A 17,877-nucleotide genomic window follows, 5' to 3' on the forward strand; every position below is an offset into this window, starting at 1 on the left:
ATTCTCCACCACAGGGCCAATGAAGGCCAGAAGGGGGACTGGAGGGCATAACCCAATGTGGAAAACTCTAACTTCGCAGATCTGAAGAAAAATCTTCCTGTCTGTAAGACCAAATCAGTATCCAAGGGTCCACCCTGATGCCTACACCAGAAAACTCAGGTCTAGATCCAACTCTGAGGATCGAAAAGACAAGAGAAAATCCCTAAAAGTCTACTAGCAGACGATGGTAAGAAAACCAGAGCCGCCAAGACCCGGGAGCTACTATAAAAAAACTGGAAGCAGGATAGTGCCACATTAAACCCCCAATCCCAGAAAAAAAAACTAGGATCAGAACAGGGTTTACTGGAAGATAAGGTCCCTAAAAAACAGATTTGTTCAAAAGGATGAAAACAGGAAAGATATATTCTTCCTGAACAAAGGTAGAGAGAACCTTATATACTCCCTCCAAAAGGAGATCAAATAAGCTCTGCTTAATAATCATAAAACCCAGGACGGGAGGTCCCTCCCCTTAAAGGTCCATGCATAAAAGTAATTTCATTGTGCGATGGTACCGGGACAATGACTCCAAAAGTCACCTGCACCTTCCATCTCTCTGCCGAGAGGCAAACTCAGGAGAGGAAACAACTTGCCCAGAACAGAATGTGAAGCCTAGCTCAGGCCTCTGGGACCCCTGGTTACAATATGATCCAGCATAAAGCGCCCACCCAAGATAGTATCTAAAACAGGTCCTGTCTGTCATCTAGAATAGATGGACCTGCTCTGTCTGTAGAAAGAAAGAGCAGACTTAACTAGTACCCGAAACAGGTCCTGCCTGTCAATTAGGATACAACATATCTGCCTGAACACCCAAGGGCTAAGCAGAAAATTCTTAAGTTCCAGCAATGATAGGAAAAAGAGAATAATCCAAAAAAGAAAAATAAGCTCTGAGGCTTAAATGTTGTCAGGAATAGGATCTCCATCCCTCCCCACTTGTCTAGTCAAGATCGCTATCTGATTTAGAGGACTGAGAATCAACTGACGAATCAGTACTGGGAGCCTCTAGACTCGCCAAAACCTCTCTCAGAAGTTAACTTAGGCGTGCCATTCTAAATCTAAACGCTAAATCCTCTTCAGTTGGCGGAATCAACTCAGCAAACTCCGACCCTGGAGGGCCTACCTCTGAAGCCTCAGAGGGAACCGCATCCCCAGATGACTGATCAGATACAATCATCATTTTACTCAACTCTTCCTGAACAGGGAGAGGTAAAATCGCTAAGGCCGTAAAGATGGCCATGAGGAACTGCGCTGTAACCTCTGGTGGAAAAAAGACAGCTTCAGCTGAAGGAGCAGCGGTACTCGGGGAAACTGCATGTGTAAGAAAAGAAGATTCTAGGAAACATACCTGACGGGACGAGGAATCCTCAGAGGCGGACGGGCTCAGTGGTTTCTAACATCTCAACATTGGTTGATGAGAACACCCTATTGCGACATACGGAACATAATTGAAAGGGCTGGGCTACCCGGGCATCCTCACAATATACGCAGGTATCAAATTCTGTATCAGAGAGATCCCCCTCTAAAAAATCAGAATCCTCCATAATTTGTCTAATTTAAATTATAGAAAGAACAACTGGCACCTTCTACCCCCAATGGCTGGGGCACTTACCACCACCCATGACCCAGATAAGAAGAGAAATTGCTCCTCTCCGCAGAAACTCGGTCAGGAATCGGAAATGGGGAAAAAACGTGACTACACCCAGTCACGTGGTGCATCATGCAGGACCGAACCTGCTAAGGAAAAAGCGTGCCAGCTTAATAAAAACTGTGCAGCTCTTAAAATTAAAAACAACCTGTACATTCCGTATAAGCCTATGAGCCCAAACGTCTCTTACACATAAGCAGTCAAAATCACATAACAAATATGATTACCCCCCCCCCCCGATCAATAATGAATCGATCTTACCGGAATCTATGCCGTGGAACAGTAAAAGGATCCTTCAAGTTTAACAGATGGTAGCAGCGCTTCTGACATGGACGTGCGTGAAGAAAGCAGGCAGTGAAACTTGTCAACGCTGATTGCTTAAGGAGCTGTTAATATGAGTCTGGATGGTTTTGCAGAAAGACTCTCCATGCATCTCAAGACTCTAACTTTCATCAGTGCTCTCACTGAGAGGCTGACAAGACTACTTAAAACTCCAGTCCCATCTCGAAGGGCAGGTACCCTTCCTAGGGAACTACTCCGAAATCTTCTAACACTTGTCTGCCAACCTCCTGTGACGAAAGGCAAAGAATGACTGGGGGATGACGGAAGTGGGGGGTATTAGCCTTTGGCTTGGGTGTCTTTGCCTCCTCCTGGTGGCCAGGTTCTGTATTTCCCATAAGTAAATGAATGAAGCTGTGGACTCTCCCTGTATTAAGAAGGAAAGTTATGTCTATTTCCACTACACCTGTACCATGTGACAGCCATCAGCCAATCACAAATGCATACATGTACCATGTGACAGCTATCAGTCAATCACAAATGAATATTGTATATTCTGTGAATTCTTGCACATGCTCAGTAGGAGCTGGTGACTCAAAAAGTGTATATATAAAAAGACTGTGCACATTTTGTTAATGAAAGTAAATTGGAAAGTTGTTTACAATTGCTGCTCTATCTGAATAATGAAAGTTTAATTTTGACTTGAGTGTCCCTTTAAGGGACCTCACAGTACTGCCAAGACCTGTTATATAATTACGCCTAACAAAAGAGCTTTAGATCACCGGGCCCTAAGTGAGGAATCACAAACCTCTACTCACCTTCTGTTCATGATATTTAAAGTAACATGGAACACAATTTTTCTCTTACTTAAAAGACCACTAAATAAAGTAGAATTGAATAATGGACTAATCATATATTATAAAAGGCCAGGTATGTTTGTCCGATGCAGTCATGTGCAGTAGAGACTGCAGCGCGTGACAAAAATACCTGGCCGTAAGGAAGGACCACTCAACGCTGTGAGAATCAAACAGCAGAGAGGGTGAACAGAAGCGGACATGACAGGGGCGTGGCTGAGCGTGGCCAGGTGGAAGGAACCGCTGCACTGCAGAAAATGTCCCGTGTAAACAGGCTTTAGGACTAGTACACAATAAAAAGACAATATAATAGCACTTCATTTGAATTTGGGCAGTAGAATATTTTCTGGCAAATTTCAAACTTAAAGGGACATGAAACCCAAAAAATGTATTTCATGATTCAGATAGAGAATAGAATTTTAAACAAGTTTCCAATTAACTTCTATTATTTAATTTGCTTCCTTCTCTTTTTATCCTTTGCTGAAAGGTTTATCTAGGAAAGCTCAGGAGCAGTAAAGAAACTAGGTTCTAGCTGTTGATTGGTGGATGCATATATATACTGATTGTCATTGGCTCACCCATGTGTTCATTTTAGAAACCAGTAGTGCATTTCTGTGTCTTCAACAAATGATACTAAGAGAATGAAACAAATTAGATAATAGAAGTAAATAAGAAAGTTGTTTCAAATTGTGTTCTCTATCTGAATCATGAAATATTTTTTGGGGGGTTTCATGTCCCTTTAATCCAACTTTCCCTCCTCCTGTATCATGTGACAGCCATCAGCTAAAATGCATATACTTTATGCACATGCTTAGTAGGAGTTGGAGCCTCAGAAAGTGTGCATATAAAAACATAATTTATGTAAGAACTTACCTGATAAATTCATTTCTTTCATATTAGCAAGAGTCCATGAGCTAGTGACGTATGGGATATACATTCCTACCAGGAGGGGCAAAGTTTCCCAAACCTCAAAATGCCTATAAATACACCCCTCACCACACCCACAAATCAGTTTAACGAATAGCCAAGAAGTGGGGTGATAAGAAAAAAGTGCGAAAGCATAAAAAAATAAGGAATTGGAATAATTGTGCTTTATACAAAAAAATCATAACCACCACAAAAAGGGTGGGCCTCATGGACTAATATGAAAGAAATGAATTTATCAGGTAAGTTCTTACATAAATTATGTTTTCTTTCATGTAATTAGCAAGAGTCCATGAGCTAGTGACGTATGGGATAATGACTACCCAAGATGTGGATCTTCCACGCAAGAGTCACTAGAGAGGGAGGGATAAAATAAAGACAGCCAATTCCGCTGAAAATAATCCACACCCAAAATAAAGTTTAAATCTTATAATGAAAAAAAACCTGAAATTATAAGCAGAAGAATCAAACTGAAACAGCTGCCTGAAGTACTTTTCTACCAAAAACTGCTTCAGAAGAAGAAAATACATCAAAATGGTAGAATTTAGTAAAAGTATGCAAAGAAGACCAAGTTGCTGCTTTGCAAATCTGATCAACAGAAGCTTCATTCCTAAAAGCCCAGGAAGTAGAAACTGACCTAGTAGAATGAGCTGTAATCCTTTGAGGCGGAGTTTTACCCGACTCGACATAAGCATGATGAATTAAAGATTTCAACCAAGATGCCAAAGAAATGGCAGAGGCCTTCTGACCTTTCCTAGAACCGGAAAAGATAACAAAAAGACTAGAAGTCTTTAGGAAATTCTTAGTAGCTTCAACATAATATTTCAAAGCTCTAACTACATCCAAAGAATGCAATGATTTCTCCTTAGAATTCTTAGGATTAGGACATAATGAAGGAACCACAATTTCTCTACTAATGTTGTTAGAATTCACAACCTTAGGTAAAAATTGAAAAGAAGTTCGCAACACCGCCTTATCCTGATGAAAAATCAGAAAAGGAGACTCAAAAGAAAGAGCAGATAATTCAGAAACTCTTCTAGCAGAAGAGATGGCCAAAAGAAACAAAACTTTCCAAGAAAGTAATTTAATGTCTAAAGAATGCATAGGTTCAAATGGAGGAGCTTGAAGAGCCCCCAGAACCAAATTCAAACTCCAAGGAGGAGAAATTGACTTAATGACAGGTTTTATACGAACCAAAGCTTGTACAAAACAACGAATATCAGGAAGATTAGCAATTTTTCTGTAAAAAAGAACAGAAAGAGCAGAGATTTGTCCTTTCAATGAACTTGCAGACAAACCTTTATCCAAACCATCCTGAAGAAACTGTAAAATTCTCGGAATTCTAAAAGAATGCCAGGAAAAATGATGAGAAAGACACCAAGAAATGTAAGTCTTCCAGACTCTATAATATATCTTCCTAGATGCAGATTTACGAGCCTGTAACATAGTATTAATCACAGAGTCAGATAAACCTCTTTGACTAAGAATCAAGCGTTCAATCTCCATACCTTTAAATTTAAGGATTTGAGATCCTGATGGAAAAAAGGACCTTGCAACAGAAGGTCTGGTCTTAACGGAAGAGTCCACGGTTGGCAAGAGGCCATCCGGACAAGATCCGCATACCAAAACCTGTGCGGCCATGCTGGAGCCACCAGCAGAACAAACGAGCATTCCTTCAGAATCTTGGAGATTACTCTTGGAAGAAGAACTAGAGGCGGAAAGATATAGGCAGGATGATACTTTCAAGGAAGAGACAATGCATCCACTGCTTCCGCTTGAGGATCCCTGGATCTGGACAGATACCTGGGAAGTTTCTTGTTTAGATGAGAAGCCATCAGATCTATTTCTGGAAGTCCCCACATTTGAACAATCTGAAGAAATACCTCTGGGTGAAGAGACCATTCGCCTGGATGTAACGTTTGGCGGCTGAGATAATCCGCTTCCCAATTGTCTATACCTGGGATATGAACCGCAGAAATTAGACAGGAGCTGGATTCCGCCCAAACCAGAATTCGAGATACTTCTTTCATAGCCAGAGGACTGTGAGTCCCTCCTTGATGATTGATATATGCCACAGTTGTGACATTGTCTGTCTGAAAACAAATGAACGATTCTCTCTTTAGAAGAGGCCAAGACTGAAGAGCTCTGAAAATTGCACGGAGTTCCAAAATGTTGATTGGTAATCTCACCTCCTGAGATTCCCAAACTCCTTGTGCTGTCAGAGACCCCCAAACTGCTCCCCAACCTGTCAGACTTGCATCTGTTGAAATCACAGTCCAGGTTGGAAGAACAAAAGAAGCCCCCTGAACTAAACGATGGTGATCTGTCCACCACGTCAGAGAGTGTCGTACAATCGGTTTTAAAGATATTAATTGAGATATCTTTGTGTAATCCCTGCACCACTGGTTCAGCATACAGAGCTGAAGAGGTCGCATGTGAAAACGAGCAAAGGGGATCGCGTCCGATGCAGCAGTCATGAGACCTAGAATTTCCATGCATAAGGCTACCGAAGGGAATGATTGAGACTGAAGGTTTCGACAGGCTGAAACCAATGTTAGACGTCTCTTGTCTGTCAGAGACAGAGTCATGGACACTGAATCTATCTGGAAACCTAAAAAGGTTACCCTTGTCTGAGGAATCAATGAACTTTTTGGCAAATTGATCCTCCAACCATGATCTCGAAGAAACAATACAAGTCGATTCGTATGAGATTCTGCTAAATGTGAAGACTGAGCAAGTACCAAGATATCGTCCAAATAAGGAAATACCACAATACCCTGTTCTCTGATTACAGACAGAAGGGCACCGAGAACCTTTGTAAAAATCCTTGGAGCTGTTGCTAGGCCAAACGGCAGAGCCACAAATTGGTAATGCTTGTCTAGGAAAGAGAATCTCAGAAACTGATAGTGATCTGGATGAATCGGAACATGCAGATATGCATCCTGTAAATCTATTGTGGAGATATAATGCCCTTGCTGAACAAAAGGCAGGATAGTCCTTATGGTTACCATTTTGATTGTTGGTATCCTTACATAACGATTCAATATTTTTAGATCCAGAACTGGTCTGAAGGAATTCTCCTTCTTTGGTACAATGAAGAGATTTGAATAAAACCCCAATCCCTGTTCCAGAACTGGAACTGGCATAATTACTCCAGCCAACTCAAGATCTGAAACACATTTCAGAAATGCTTGAGCCTTCGCTGGATTTACTGGGACACGGGAAAGACAAAATCTCTTTGCAGGAGGCCTTATTTTGAAGCCAATTCTGTACCCTTCTGAAACAATGTTCTGAATCCAAAGATTGTGAATTGAATTGATCCAAATTTCTTTGAAAAATCGTAATCTGCCCCCTACCAGCTGAGCTGGAATGAGGGCCGCACCTTCATGTGGACTTGGGAGCTGTCTTTGGTTTTCTAAAAGGCTTAAATTTATTCCAAACTGGAGATGGTTTCCAAACTGATACTGCTCCTGAGGATGAAGGATCAGGCTTTTGTTCCTTATTGTGACGAAAGGAACGAAAACGATTATTAGACCTAAATTTACCTTTAGATTTTTTATCCTGAGGTAAAAAAGTTCCTTTCCCTCCAGTAACAGTTGAAATAATAGAATCCAACTGAGAACCAAATAATTTATTACCCTGGAAGGAAAGGGAAAGCAAAGTTGACTTAGAAGACATATCAGCATTCCAAGTTTTAAGCCATAAAGCTCTTCTAGCTAAAATAGCTAGAGACATATACCTGACATCAACTCTAATGATATCAAAGATGGCATCACAAATAAAGTTATTAGCATGTTGAAGAAGATTAACAATCCTATGAGAATTATGATCTGATACTTGTAGCGCTAAAGCTTCCAACCAAAAAGTTGAAGCTGCAGCAACATCCGCTAAAAATATAGCAGGTCTAAGAAGATTACCTGAACATAAGTAAGCTTTTCTTAGAAAGGATTAAATTTTCCTATCCAAAGGATCCTTAAAGGAAGTACTATCCGCCGTAGGAATAGTAGTACGTTTAGCAAGAGTAGAGATAGCCCCATCAACTTTAGGGATTTTGTCCCAAAACTCTAATCTGTCAGCTGGCACAGGATATAATTGCTTAAAACGTTTAGAAGGAGTAAATGAATTACCCATATTATTCCATTCCCTGGAGATTACTTCAGAAATAGCATCAGGGACAGGAAAAACCTCTGGAATAACTACAGGAGATTTAAAAACCTTATTTAAACGTTTAGATTTAGTATCAAGAGGACCAGAATCCTCTATTTCTAATGCAATTAAAACCTCTTTAAGTAAAGAACGAATAAATTCCATTTTGAATAAATATGAAGATTTATCAGCATCAACCTCTGAAACAGAATCCCCTGAACCAGAGGAACCACTATCAGAATCAGAATGATGATGTTCATTTAAAAACAGAATTTATGTTTACCTGATAAATTACTTTCTCCAACGGTGTGTCCGGTCCACGGCGTCATCCTTACTTGTGGGATATTCTCTTCCCCAACAGGAAATGGCAAAGAGCCCAGCAAAGCTGGTCACATGATCCCTCCTAGGCTCCGCCTACCCCAGTCATTCGACCGACGTTAAGGAGGAATATTTGCATAGGAGAAACTATATGGTACCGTGGTGACTGTAGTTAAAGAAAATAAATTATCAGACCTGATTAAAAAACCAGGGCGGGCCGTGGACCGGACACACCGTTGGAGAAAGTAAATTATAAGGTAAACATAAATTCTGTTTTCTCCAACATAGGTGTGTCCGGTCCACGGCGTCATCCTTACTTGTGGGAACCAATACCAAAGCTTTAGGACACGGATGAAGGGAGGGAGCAAATCAGGTCACCTAAATGGAAGGCACCACGGCTTGCAAAACCTTTCTCCCAAAAATAGCCTCAGAAGAAGCAAAAGTATCAAACTTGTAAAATTTGGTAAAAGTGTGCAGTGAAGACCAAGTCGCTGCCCTACATATCTGATCAACAGAAGCCTCGTTCTTGAAGGCCCATGTGGAAGCCACAGCCCTAGTGGAATGAGCTGTGATTCTTTCGGGAGGCTGCCGTCCGGCAGTCTCGTAAGCCAATCTGATGATGCTTTTAATCCAAAAAGAGAGAGAGGTAGAAGTTGCTTTTTGACCTCTCCTTTTACCTGAATAAACAACAAACAAGGAAGATGTTTGTCTAAAATCCTTTGTAGCATCTAAATAGAATTTTAGAGCGCGAACAACATCCAAATTGTGCAACAAACGTTCCTTCTTTGAAACTGGTTTCGGACACAGAGAAGGTACGATAATCTCCTGGTTAATGTTTTTGTTAGAAACAACTTTTGGAAGAAAACCAGGTTTAGTACGTAAAACCACCTTATCTGCATGGAACACCAGATAAGGAGGAGAACACTGCAGAGCAGATAATTCTGAAACTCTTCTAGCAGAAGAAATTGCAACTAAAAACAAAACTTTCCAAGATAATAACTTAATATCAACGGAATGTAAGGGTTCAAACGGAACCCCCTGAAGAACTGAAAGAACTAAATTGAGACTCCAAGGAGGAGTCAAAGGTTTGTAAACAGGCTTGATTCTAACCAGAGCCTGAACAAAGGCTTGAACATCTGGCACAGCTGCCAGCTTTTTGTGAAGTAACACCGACAAGGCAGAAATCTGTCCCTTCAGGGAACTTGCAGATAATCCTTTTTCCAATCCTTCTTGAAGGAAGGATAGAATCCTAGGAATCTTAACCTTGTCCCAAGGGAATCCTTTAGATTCACACCAACAGATATATTTTTTCCAAATTTTGTGGTAAATCTTTCTAGTTACAGGCTTTCTGGCCTGAACAAGAGTATCGATAACAGAATCTGAGAATCCTCGCTTCGATAAAATCAAGCGTTCAATCTCCAAGCAGTCAGCTGGAGTGAAACCAGATTCGGATGTTCGAACGGACCCTGAACAAGAAGGTCTCGTCTCAAAGGTAGCTTCCAAGGTGGAGCCGATGACATATTCACCAGATCTGCATACCAAGTCCTGCGTGGCCACGCAGGAGCTATCAAGATCACCGACGCCCTCTCCTGATTGATCCTGGCTACCAGCCTGGGGATGAGAGGAAATGGCGGGAACACATAAGCTAGTTTGAAGGTCCAAGGTGCTACTAGTGCATCCACTAGAGCCGCCTTGGGATCCCTGGATCTGGCCCCGTAGCAAGGAACTTTGAAGTTCTGACGAGAGGCCATCAGATCCATGTCTGGAATGCCCCACAGGTGAGTGACTTGGGCAAAGATTTCCGGATGGAGTTCCCACTCCCCCGGATGCAATGTCTGACGACTCAGAAAATCCGCTTCCCAATTTTCCACTCCTGGGATGTGGATAGCAGACAGGTGGCAGGAGTGAGACTCCGCCCATAGAATGATTTTGGTCACTTCTTCCATCGCTAGGGAACTCCTTGTTCCCCCCTGATGGTTGATGTACGCAACAGTTGTCATGTTGTCTGATTGAAACCGTATGAACTTGGTCCTCGCTAGCTGAGGCCAAGCCTTGAGAGCATTGAATATCGCTCTCAGTTCCAGAATATTTATCGGTAGAAGAGATTCTTCCCAAGACCAAAGACCCTGAGCTTTCAGGGATCCCCAGACCGCGCCCCAGCCCATCAGACTGGCGTCGGTCGTGACAATGACCCACTCTGGTCTGCGGAATGTCATCCCTTGTGACAGGTTGTCCAGGGACAGCCACCAACGGAGTGAGTCTCTGGTCCTCTGATTTACTTGTATCTTCGGAGACAAGTCTGTATAGTCCCCATTCCACTGACTGAGCATGCACAGTTGTAATGGTCTTAGATGAATGCGCGCAAAAGGAACTATGTCCATTGCCGCTACCATCAACCCGATCACTTCCATGCACTGAGCTATGGAAGGAAGAGGAACGGAATGAAGTATCCGACAAGAGTCTAGAAGTTTTGTTTTTCTGACCTCTGTCAGAAAAATCCTCATTTCTAAGGAGTCTATAATTGTTCCCAAGAAGGGAACCCTTGTTGACGGGGATAGAGAACTCTTTTCCACGTTCACTTTCCATCCGTGAGATCTGAGAAAGGCCAGGACGATGTCCGTGTGAGCCTTTGCTTGAGGAAGGGACGACGCTTGAATCAGAATGTCGTCCAAGTAAGGTACTACCGCAACGCCCCTTGGTCGTAGCACAGCTAGAAGGGACCCTAGTACCTTTGTGAAAATCCTTGGAGCAGTGGCTAATCCGAAAGGAAGCGCCACGAACTGGTAATGTTTGTCCAGGAATGCGAACCTTAGGAACCGATGATGTTCCTTGTGGATAGGAATATGTAGATACGCATCCTTTAAATCCACCGTGGTCATGAATTGACCTTCCTGGATGGAAGGAAGAATAGTTCGAATGGTTTCCATCTTGAACGATGGAACCTTGAGAAACTTGTTTAAGATCTTGAGATCTAAGATTGGTCTGAACGTTCCCTCTTTTTTGGGAACTATGAACAGATTGGAGTAGAACCCCATCCCTTGTTCTCTTAATGGAACAGGATGAATCACTCCCATTTTTAACAGGTCTTCTACACAATGTAAGAACGCCTGTCTTTTTATGTGGTCTGAAGACAACTGAGACCTGTGGAACCTCCCCCTTGGGGGAAGTCCCTTGAATTCCAGAAGATAACCTTGGGAGACTATTTCTAGCGCCCAAGGATCCAGAACATCTCTTGCCCAAGCCTGAGCGAAGAGAGAGAGTCTGCCCCCCACCAGATCCGGTCCCGGATCGGGGGCCAACATTTCATGCTGTCTTGGTAGCAGTGGCAGGTTTCTTGGCCTGCTTTCCCTTGTTCCAGCCTTGCATTGGTCTCCAAGCTGGCTTGGCTTGAGAAGTATTACCCTCTTGCTTAGAGGACGTAGCACTTTGGGCTGGTCCGTTTTTACGAAAGGGACGAAAATTAGGTCTATTTTTTGCCTTGAAAGGCCGATCCTGAGGAAGGGCGTGGCCCTTACCCCCAGTGATATCAGAGATAATCTCTTTCAAGTCAGGGCCAAACAGCGTTTTCCCCTTGAAAGGAATGTTTAGTAGCTTGTTCTTGGAAGACGCATCAGCCGACCAAGATTTCAACCAAAGCGCTCTGCGCGCCACAATAGCAAACCCAGAATTCTTAGCCGCTAACCTAGCCAATTGCAAAGTGGCGTCTAGGGTGAAAGAATTAGCCAATTTGAGAGCATTGATTCTGTCCATAATCTCCTCATAAGGAGGAGAATCACTATCGAGCGTCTTTATCAGCTCATCGAACCAGAAACATGCGGCTGTAGCGACAGGGACAATGCATGAAATTGGTTGTAGAAGGTAACCCTGCTGAACAAACATCTTTTTAAGCAAACCTTCTAATTTTTTATCCATAGGATCTTTGAAAACACAACTATCCTCTATGGGTATAGTGGTGCGTTTGTTTAAAGTGGAAACCGCTCCCTCGACCTTGGGGACTGTCTGCCATAAGTCCTTTCTGGGGTCGACCATAGGAAACAATTTTTTAAATATGGGGGGAGGGACGAAAGGAATACCGGGCCTTTCCCATTCTTTATTAACAATGTCCGCCACCCGCTTGGGTATAGGAAAAGCTTCTGGGAGCCCCGGCACCTCTAGGAACTTGTTCATTTTACATAGTTTCTCTGGGATGACCAACTTTTCACAATCATCCAGAGTGGATAATACCTCCTTAAGCAGAATGCGGAGATGTTCCAACTTAAATTTAAATGCAATCACATCAGGTTCAGCCTGTTGAGAAATGTTCCCTGAATCAGTAATTTCTCCCTCAGACAAAACCTCCCTGGCCCCATCAGACTGGGTTAGGGGCCCTTCAGAGATATTAATATCAGCGTCGTCATGCTCTTCAGTATCTAAAACAGAGCAGCCACGCTTACGCTGACAAGGGTTCATTTTGGCTAAAATGTTTTTGACAGAATTATCCATTACAGCCGTTAATTGTTGCATAGTAAGGAGTATTGGCGCGCTAGATGTACTAGGGGCCTCCTGAGTGGGCAAGACTTGTGTAGACGAAGGAGGGAATGATGCAGTACCATGCTTACTCCCCTCACTTGAGGAATCATCTTGGGCATCATTGTCATTATCACATAAATCACATTTATTTAAATGAATAGGAATTCTGGCTTCCCCACATTCAGAACACAGTCTATCTGGTAGTTCAGACATGTTAAACAGGCATAAACTTGATAACAAAGTACAAAAACGTTTTAAAATAAAACCGTTACTGTCACTTTAAATTTTAAACTGAACACACTTTATTACTGCAATTGCGAAAAAACATGAAGGAATTGTTCAAAATTCACCAAATTTTCACCACAGTGTCTTAAAGCCTTAAAAGTATTGCACACCAAATTTGGAAGCTTTAACCCTTAAAATAACGGAACCGGAGCCGTTTTAAACTTTAACCCCTTTACAGTCCCTGGTATCTGCTTTGCTGAGACCCAACCAAGCCCAAAGGGGAATACGATACCAAATGACGCCTTCAGAAAGTCTTTTCTAAGTATCAGAGCTCCTCTCACATGCGACTGCATGCCATGCCTCTCAAAAACAAGTGCGCCACATCGGCGCGAAAATGAGGCTCTGCTTAAGCTTTGGGAAAGCCCCTAAGGAATAAGGTGTCTAATACAGTGCCTGCCGATATTATTATATCAAAATACCCAGATAAAATGATTCCTCAAGGCTAAATATGTGTTAATAATGAATCGATTTAGCCCAGAAACAGTCTACAGTCTTAATAAGCCCTTGTGAAGCCCTTATTTATGATCGTAATAAACATGGCTTACCGGATCCCATAGGGAAAATGACAGCTTCCAGCATTACATCGTCTTGTTAGAATGTGTCATACCTCAAGCAGCAAGAGACTGCACACTGTTCCCCCAACTGAAGTTAATTGCTCTCAACAGTCCTGTGTGGAACAGCCATGGATTTTAGTTACGGTTGCTAAAATCATTTTCCTCATACAAACAGAAATCTTCATCTCTTTTCTGTTTCTGAGTAAATAGTACATACCAGCACTATTTCAAAATAACAAACTCTTGATTGAATAATAAAAACTACAGTTAAACACTAAAAAACTCTAAGCCATCTCCGTGGAGATGTTGCCTGTACAACGGCAAAGAGAATGACTGAGGTAGGCGGAGCCTAGGAGGGATCATGTGACCAGCTTTGCTGGGCTCTTTGCCATTTCCTGTTGGGGAAGAGAATATCCCACAAGTAAGGATGACGCCGTGGACCGGACACACCTATGTTGGAGAAAATTCATCTGAAAAATGAGAAGTTTTAAAAGACCTTTTACGTTTACTAGAAGGAGGAATAACAGACATAGCCTTCTTAATGGATTTAGACACAAAATCTCTTATGTTAACAGGAACACTAGTATTAGATGTTGATTGAACAGCAACAGGTAATGTAGTATTACTAAAGGAAATATTATCTGCATTAACAAGCTTGTCATGACATTCATTACAAACAACAGCTGGAGGAACAGATACCACAAGTTTACAGCAGATACACTTAACTTTGGTAGATCCAGCACCCGGCAGTGATTTTCCAGTAGTATCTTCTGACTCAGGGTCAATCTGGGACATCTTGCAATATGTAATAGAAAAAAACAACATATAAAGCAAAATTGATCAAATTCCTTAAATGACAGTTTCAGGAATGGGAAAAAATGCCAGAGAATAAGCTTCTAGCAACCAGAAGCAATAAATAATGAGACTTAAATAATGTGGGGACAATAATGACGCCCATATTTTTTAGCGCCAAAAAAGACGCCCACATTATTTGGCGCCTAAATGCTTTTGGCGCCAAAAATGACGCCACATCCGGAACGCCGACACTTTTGGCGCAAAAACGTCAAAAAAATGACGCAAATTCCGGCGACACGTATGACGCCGGAAATAGAAAAATATTTTTGCGCCAAAAAAGTCAGCGCCAAAAATGACGCAATAAAATGAAGCATTTTCAGCCCCACCGAGCCTAACAGCCCACAGGAAAAAAAGTCAAATTTTAAGGTAAGAAAAAAATGATTGAATCATATGCATTATCCCAAATATGAAACTGACTGTCTGAAATAAGGAACGTTGAACATTCTGAGTCAAGGCAAATAAATGTTTGAATACATATATTTAGAACTTTATATAAAAGTGCCCAACCATAGCTTAGAGTGTCACAGAAAATAAGACTTACTTACCCCAGGACACTCATCTACCTGTAGTAGAAAGCCAAACCAGTACTGAAACGAGAATCAGTAGAGGTAATGGTATATATATAAGAGTATATCGTCGATCTGAAAAGGGAGGTAAGAGATGAATCTCTACGACCGATAACAGAGAACCTATGAAATAGACCCCGTAGAAGGAGATCATTGAATTCAAATAGGCAATACTCTCCTCGCATCCCTCTGACATTCACTGCACGCTGAGAGGAAAACCGGGCTCCAACCTGCTGCGGAGCGCATATCAACGTAGAATCTAGCACAAACTTACTTCACCACCTCCATAGGAGGCAAAGTTTGTAAAACTGATTTGTGGGTGTGGTGAGGGGTGTATTTGTAGGCATTTTGAGGTTTGGGAAACTTTGCCCCTCCTGGTAGGAATGTATATCCCATACGTCACTAGCTCATGGACTCTTGCTAATTACATGAAAGAAAAGAGTGTGCACATTTTGATAAGGGAAGTATATACATTTTTTTAAATTACGTGCTCTATCTGAATCATGAAACTTTAATTTTGACTTTAGCGTCCCTTTAACTCCTTATGCCTATTGGACGTAGTTACTTTGCCCAGTGTACCCTGTTGATGTAGTACCTATGTCAGTGGCGTATTTAGGATTTGTGCTGCCCTAGGCACTCAAAATTCTACTGCCCCCCTCCAGGTTTTAAGCCTTTTTTAGACATAATGTTTTTTTGTCAAGGTGCAACATGATTTTTTCTCTTTTGCATTTCCAAATTTAATATGAGGACTTGAGAGAGAGAAGGAGGGAGATATAGCCGACGAGAGAGAGAAGGGAAGAGCAAATCAGCATATATCTATCTAGCACCTACCTATAATGAATTAATAAAAAAAAAATATTCATAGATCAGTGTTCACATTGTAAAAATAATTTAATCATTTCAAATTCATTAGGTTAACCAATACCCTTATAGAGAAATAAGCACAATTTTCTAGCAAAAAATTAATAAAAACGTATTAAAGGATTTGGACAACTAAAAGTCATGGGGTTAGGTATGTACTGTCTCTTTAATGGACTTCCGTATCATGTATCTGCTTTCTATTTGAGTTAAGTCCTCCTGAATATAGGGAAAGAGCCGTTCATATAACTGCCATATGCAATGTCCCATATAGACAGAACTTGTCCCTGTGTTATGCTAGCTCCAGACTTTATCCTAACCAGACTGATTCTCCAAATGGAGCTCACCTGCTTGGAGTATTGGCAGCCTGTGCGGTTTGCATTGAGGGATATCATCCAAGTAATTAAACACTGTAATTATCATAGGTGCTATTTATATTCGTATTGTGCCATCATGATTAGCAGCAAAATGTTATGTATCCAAGGAACTATTGATGACTCACAACAGTAAAAGTCCCTTCTATCTCTAGGTAGGCAGTAATTTAATGAAACTACCGAAGTGGTTCTATAATTAGCCCCCATATGAAGTAAGACATCAATCACACAAGGGTAAATACTTTGATCAGATGATTCTCATCCTCACTAGATCCTTTTCATTGTTTCAATGTGCAATGGGGCCCATCGTGAGGGTCCATTTAAACAGATGTACATTTAGAGTCCTACACTCAGTTCAGTGATCGGGCTCAGCTACATGCCATGTCACAATGTAAAAACTATGCACATTTCTCCTGCGCTATACTGGTCTTCTTCCCGCTTCATTGTGTCATAAAATGAAGCCGGAAGAAGCCCAGTAATAGAGATCAGTATAGCTTGAGGGGCGTGTCAAAGAGCCGTAGTGCTATGCTAACCAGATTATGCGCCCAGACTCTGCTGCCCAAGTCTGTAGTTGCCCAGAGTAAGACAAAGGACACATGCTCCGTTATTACAAATACAAGCCGACACAGAGGCTCTAAAAATTGCTACCACTCTGCAAGCTGCCACCCTAGGCACGTGCCTAGTTTGCGTAGGCAGTTATACCCCCTGACCTATGTCTAACCTTCTGCCTCATGCTCTGATGCCATCTGTCCGCTTTGACAGCTAAGATTACAGCCAGAGGCAGAGGGCATCTGCCTTCATATGGTAAGATAGCACTGATAATGCTCCTTTATCATATGAAGGCAGATTGCAGATACAGACAGTGACATAGATAGTGTAACTGTCTGTATTGGGTGTGGTGGTGCCATGGGTGGTGTGAAAGGAAAGGAGGGAGGAAGTGGAAGGTTCCCTATGCTAAAGAAAAGATTTTACTAGGAGGGAAGATCCACTACACCAGTGGTTCTCAACCCAAATGAACTCAAGGCCCTGTAAATTTTAGCTTAGCCGGACGTGTCCAGAGCCCTGTAGTGTATGTGTGTGTGTGTATGTATCTATATATGTGTGTATATCTATCTATCTATATATAAAATAATGCATTGGTGTAAGTGGGCAAAGAAAATGAAATTTATTCTTACCTGATAAATTGATTTCTTCTATGATACGACAAGTCCACGGATTTCATCCTTACTTGTGGGATATTAACCTCCTGCTGACAGGAAGTGGCAAAGAGCACCACAGCAGAGCTGTATATATAGCTCCTCCCTTCCCTCCACCTCCAGTCATTCGACCGAAGTTAGGAAGAGAAAGGAAAAGCTAAAGGTGCAGAGGTGACTGAAGTTTAACTAAAAATAAAAACTATACCTGTCTAAAAATAACAGGGTGGGCCGTGGACTCGTCGTATCGTAAAAGAAATCAATTTATCAGGTAAGCATAAATTTCCTTTTCTTCTACAAGATACGACAAGTCCACGGATTTCATCCTTACTTGTGGGATACAATACCAAAGCTACAGGACACGGATGAAAGGGAGGGACAAAACAGGGACATAAACGGAAGGCACCACTGTTTGAAGAACCTTTCTCCCAAAACCAGCCTCAGAAGAAGCAAAAGGATAAAATTTGGAAAATTTGGAAAA

General features: G+C 41.8%; 1 protein-coding gene across 3 annotated transcripts in view; it reads right to left on the reverse strand.

Annotated features, from left to right (window-relative positions):
• The window catches only part of LOC128665868 (pre-mRNA-processing factor 39), a 727,810-nt gene that overhangs the window by 148,323 nt on the left and 561,610 nt on the right, over positions 1-17,877 (reverse strand). The window lies entirely within an intron of this gene.

The sequence above is a fragment of the Bombina bombina genome, chromosome 7 (assembly GCF_027579735.1).
Source record: "Bombina bombina isolate aBomBom1 chromosome 7, aBomBom1.pri, whole genome shotgun sequence".
Taxonomy (NCBI): domain Eukaryota; kingdom Metazoa; phylum Chordata; class Amphibia; order Anura; family Bombinatoridae; genus Bombina; species Bombina bombina.